Below are 6,378 nucleotides of genomic sequence, written 5' to 3'. Positions count from 1 at the left end.
TTTTCCCCATGTATGTTGATTTATGAAAAGTGAACAGCACGAGTAAAAGTGAATTTCGTTTTGTATAAATTGTATCTTAATTTTAATACATTTTTCATCAGCCTGTATTTAATAAATAAGATCAATAAGATTTAATAAATAATAATAAAAAAATGATAATCTTGCATTGCACGTTAACTGGAGCGCATCTCATCCTAACTTAACGAAACTCATTGTATGCCTCACACACACAGACATGAGAAATACATCAAATACACAAAGCTTGAAATGTCTTTAAACGAAATAATTCAAAACGAAAAGAAAAAGGCTACTCTCTGATTATGTAATCCATTATGTGCATTTCTCTCTATAGGCGCGTTCACTATACGGCGATCGTCAACTTCATCTTTGCAGCCGAGTCGACACTGTCAGAAAACACTAGATTATTAATAAAAATCAATGCACGCGTCACCGGATTTCCAAATGCACATCTTGCTTGTTGCACCCACACATATTATGTCGAAATAACGAGATATTATGTTGAAATAACATTATTAATAATAATACATATTTTATAATATTTGATTGAATGCTGAATGTTGTTCAGTTAATAAAATGAAAACTTTAATTGTGATCATTAAAATAATTGAATATGAAATATTTAGTGGCCAAGTTTTGCTAATTAATTAATTTATATATGTAAGGCATTCGTTCCAATCAACTGCCGCAGCCAAGGCCACGTCTAGTGTATATATCTATGACTTGGCACTTCTGGGTAAAGATGCGATCAGTCAAATGAAATCCAATAAACGTATAAATAAATATTCCAAATGAAAAAGCGATGGGAAATGTCGTCCAATTTTCTAATACTATTATTTGATGACAACAATACATTTGTAAAAGAAAATCCAGCCATTTCTGTTTTTTTAAAGAAAAAAACCAAGCTGCACCCTTTTTTAAATGTCATCTTTCATTCCGAAAGAGAATAATGAACGGGGCGATGTGCAGATTGTAAATCTTAAAAAATGATTGAATGATTTTCTTGTGTCATTATGATGAAGAAACAAGTCGAAAAAAAAAAAAAAAAGTCGAAAAAAACCATTTGTGGAAGGCATCCGATGAGTGTCAACCCGGCCAGATCAGCAAGTGCATCAAGGCAACCACGATTAGCCGGTGCACCAGCCAGCAAAGTGATTCAATGGTTCATAGGTGTAGCTCGCAGCCTCATCGCCCTACCCTCCACATCCTAAAGAGTGTACAGGCGGTTATTTATATAGGGCAGATAAGACCTGTGTTTCTCTTCGACGGTAACTGTAAATTGAATTGAAGCTGCGATTTTTGAAGTTGTATATACTCGCGCGGGCAAATACAGATGTGTTAAACACGATAAGAACACAAATTCTACCTTTATTCGTTAATACAGTCGGTATTTCCCACAATGATTCTGCTTTGCTATTGGCCACGTCACGATCAGTAAGCGCTGCTATTGGTGGTCACGATTATTAAGTACGAAAATGAAAATTCTGTCAGTAATTCCTCACCCTCATGTTGTTCCAACCCCTTCGTTCATCTTCGGAACACAAATTAAGATATTTTTGATTAAATGACTAAATTGGACTATATTAAGGATGTGTTTAATGAACTTTTCTGGGCCAGCAAGTTTCAAACCCTTAGAAGCCTGAAGAAGTCTCGTTCCGAACACATCGCGATATTTGGCATCAGTTCACGTGTGTCAGATGTTGGTAAGTAGTAAATACGCTGTCCGAATAATGTGTGATATATAATGTATTTTCTGTTTGTCGATATTAATCAGATTAGCTCACGTTCAGTCACGGCATTATATCTGTCATCTCCACTGAGGCTTTGCGTTTTATTGCTTTCTAATTCAAAACAGGGTGATTAAGTTACACTGCCTGTGAGCATAGGCCTAAAGACCTTAAATCAGTTAATCATATTCATATCAGATTAAAAGTAGTACAATTAGTTCCAAAGTTGTATTTGTAGTAGAAGCACAGTACAAACAACACTTACCATGCTTTTACCACATTAACATTAGTTTTACTGTGGTAAGTGTAGTAAAAAGACAGTAATCACAAAACTTACCATGCTTTTACCACACTGTATTGGGAGTTTTAATGTGATACTTATTGTAAATGCACATTAACCACAACGCTTACCATGCTTTTACCACAGGAATGATGTAAAACAACATAATGATATTTTATTTTCTCTTTTTTCAGCTGAAAAGACCAAAAGGACCTTTCGGACTATTATTGTTTGAGGACAAGTAAACGGAGGAGACCGACAGCTGCAAAGGCAAATATTCGCAATGGTATATACATGTGTTGGTTCGAACCCTAAATCAAACATTTTATCAAGCATTTGTTGTTTCTTAAACCTTTTCTCGCAAAACCCATAGCCCAATCAGTACGAAGATAGTCTGAAAGTCTTAATAATTCACAAGATTTAACAAGTTGTCAAATTCGTATACGATACTCGTACATATTTGTATACTCGTACACACACTGTCAGAAAGTTGATATTAATTGCATTGTATTGATTACAATTAGTGATGCACCGATGTGAAAATTGAGGCCGATACCGATAACCGATATTAATATTGCTGTTATGGCCGATACCGATATTTGCCGATGTCGATATCTCTGTAAAGAAAACAAATTTTAATGATTATCAAATAAAGAGCTATTTTCCAAAACACTTTTTTTTTACTTTAGAAATGACTGATATTGGGCACCTTTACCTGTGTGCAAAATATGTCACATACGACACACATGCATTATACTGCATTGCATATACAGTAATGTGTGCTGGTCAACTTGTCTAAAATTAAGAAACCCTTAGAAAACAGTAAAAAAAACCACACAAAAAACAGGAACATTGTGTAAAATTAAGATAGGCTACTTTATTTATTATTCCAATATCCAAATATCGAGGGCTTGGAACCAGAGGGGCGTAAGTGGCATTTGACAAACTTTACAGGAGAGCCAAAACAAAATTTTGACCACACTTCAATCAACTGTATTTATTAACCTTCAACCACAACATTGCAACCACATACATACTTATATGAGTAAGTTCTTAAGTGAACATATTATGGAATATTAACACGATGAACATATTCTAAAACCTTGCAAAATCTTGAAAATATGGCAAAAACATCAAATACGCCTTTTTGGCACCAAACATTTCCAATTCGTCTAAAGAAAAATAGGGCGTATCTGCTGATCAATGCAGAAATGATTGGTCAAAACATTGGTTAAAAACACTCTAACTTCATAACTTTTCATTTGATTTAAAATACTGCATACATAGTCATTTCATCATTTCAAACTGTTTAACATTTCATTTCTAACCGTTTAATTTCAATTCTCATTTATGAGTTCACATTCATGTCAAACAGTTTAACATTTAATTTCAAACAGTTTAATTTCTCTTGTTTATTACACATTTCACTTTTTAGTTCACTTTAGTTGAACTAAAAAGTTCACTCACTGCCCACTGTCAGAGTGTTATAGAACTCTGCATAACAGTGAGGAATACTCCCATTGGTGCACAGGGTGAGTAGGTCTTTTTTCTTTAAGGCACTGATCACTGGAGGATTTTCATACAATGAGCTGGGGTGTGTGGTTCTGGTGCCTCTGGTGCCTCTTGTTGCCTGTTGTGCCACCGTCAGTTTTCGGAAGGTTGGGGCGGTGAAATCATACTTGAAGAAGATTGTTTTTGGTTCATCTTTCGTGTAGCGGAACCATTTAATCTTCTGCCAATGAACTGATTGTCCCTCCTCATCTTTTGTTCTGTTTTTGAGTATGTGGTTGGAGAGGGACTTGAAGTCCAGAAAGTCCTTGTGTTCAAGTTCATGTACACTGTATGGGTCGTTCCTTCTTGCCATTCTCACAAGTGTGTAGTAGCCATCAGTAAATAGAAGTATGGGAGTAAATAGAAATGGGAGTAAATAGAAACTTATCTTCTTGCAGTTTCCACTGCAGCATGCACACTATCACACTCCATGTCTAGTAGCCATCCATGATGGCTACTACACACTTGTGAGAATGGAAAGAAAGAACGACCCATAGTGTACATGAACTTGGACACAAGGACTTTCTGTACTTCAAGTCCCTCTCCAACCACATACTCAAAAACAGAACAAAAGATGAGGAGGGACAATCAGTTCATTGGCAGAAGATTAAATGGTTCCGCTACACGAAAGATGAACCAAAAACAATCTTCTTCAAGTATGATTTCACCGCCCCAACCTTCCGAAAACTGACGGTGGCACAACAGGCAACAAGAGGCACCAGAGGCACCAGAACCACACACCCCAGCTCATTGTATGAAAATCCTCCAGTGATCAGTGCCTTAAAGAAAAAAGACCTACTCACCCTGTGCACCAATGGGAGTATTCCTCACTGTTATGCAGAGTTCTATAACACTCTGACAGTGGGCAGTGAGTGAACTTTTTAGTTCAACTAAAGTGAACTAAAAAGTGAAATGTGTAATAAACAAGAGAAATTAAACTGTGTGAACTTAAATGTTAAACTGTTTGAAATTAAATGTTAAACTGTTTGACATGAATGTGAACTCATAAATGAGAATTGAAATTAAACGGTTAGAAATGATCAAATTAAATGACTATGTATACAGTATTTTAAATAAAATGAAAAGTTATGAAGTTAGAGTGTTTTTAACCAATGTTTTGACCAATCATTTCTGCATTGATCAGCAGATACGCCCTATTTTTCTTTAGAGGAATTGGAAATGTTTGGTGCCAAAAAGGCGTATTTGATGTTTTTGCCATATTTTCAAGATTTTGCAAGGTTTTAGAATATGTTCATCGTGTTAATATTCCATAATATGTTCACTTAAGAACTTACTCATATAAGTATGTATGTGGTTGCAATGTTGTGGTTGAAGGTTAATAAATACAGTTGATTGAAGCGTGGTCAAAATTTTGTTTTGGCTCTCCTGTAAAGTTTGTCAAATGCCACTTGCGCCCCTCTGGCTCCAAACAATGTGTAGGCCATACATGTATTTTTTAGAGCCAGAAGGGCGTAAGTGGACATACGCCCCTCTGGCTCCAAACAATGCTCAAACTTTTGTGTTAGGTCTTTGTTGTTTTGTTGCTTTATTCAATACAAGTTGATTTCTGATGCGTCTTTTTGGCACAACTAGATAGAGCTCATCAAGACCTTTAATTTGATATATAGAACTCATTTTCGCCCAAAATGCCACTTACGCCCCTCTGGTTCCAAGCCCTCGATATGATACTAAAAAATACCACAGGGAAAAGGGCTTCTATTTGTGACGTGCTGTCTTTGCGTTTGAACATTGCACATTTTAAACAGGACACTCATTAACTGAATAAATGTTAGCCAATACAAACATATTTATAGAAAACAGTTGACAATGAATAGACAGGAGTCCAATAATAGCATAACGAATCATTCTTAAAATAATAACAAGTAGCCTAGGCTATAAGACCAATCCGACATGGGCTGTGTTAACAGTAAAACGTCCGTCATTTAACGAATTTTAAAAACACGGATGGATAATACAAAATACTTTCTGATATTTTGACAGAAAAAAAACAAGCAAGAACAAAATTTAAACTTAGCCCGTCAATTTTTCATTTTACAATTATCTTCTCTCTCTGTGTGTGCACGCGTCCGTGTTTGTGAGAGAGAGAGCTCGCACAGCACTGATACAACGGTAGCCTACTTTTTAATCCACAAGTAACGAACGCGCTAGTTTTCATACAAAATAAATATGTAACATAATTAGGTAGGCCATCGGTTCCCAACAGGGGGGTCGCGGCCCACAAGGGGGCCTCATCGAGCTCTGTGGGGGGTCATATTTTGAAAAGTTTTGAGCAATGAGCATTAAATAAAATCATTAACTTTTTTCTGTTCAAAATTTACAAAATTTATACAATGAGCGAGTTCATCATGAATCCATTTTCCAATCCGTGTTTTTGTCTTATCCTGAACCACTATGGTACACCTATAATAAGTGTTTATATTGGGACTATTTAACACTGGTTCGGATCGCTGCCGCTGCGGAGTAGCACAGTACCTGCGTGACTCGTCATAGATGTACACAGAGAGAAGTAGTTCCGGCTACAATGTTCTTCCGAAAGACGCATATTATAAACACAAGTTTACTATCGCTCACTATAGCGGCAAAAGCGTCAAAAATAAAGCCTCACATTGATAAAGCCTCACAAATAACATGCAAGTATTGAGGTCCCAGACAGCAGTCATTTAGTAATAGCCTATATTCTTCTTTTTTTTTTTTTTTACCTACACACCAGTATGAATATTTTTGTTATTGCATTTCAAATAGGGCCAATTTATAGGCTACTCCTAAGCCTACGTTTTTAAA

Source organism: Leuciscus leuciscus (assembly GCF_965113295.1).
Source record: "Leuciscus leuciscus genome assembly, chromosome: 2".
NCBI lineage: Eukaryota > Metazoa > Chordata > Actinopteri > Cypriniformes > Leuciscidae > Leuciscus > Leuciscus leuciscus.
The sequence above is the reverse complement of the archived record's forward strand: the minus strand, read 5'-3'. Positions refer to the sequence as shown.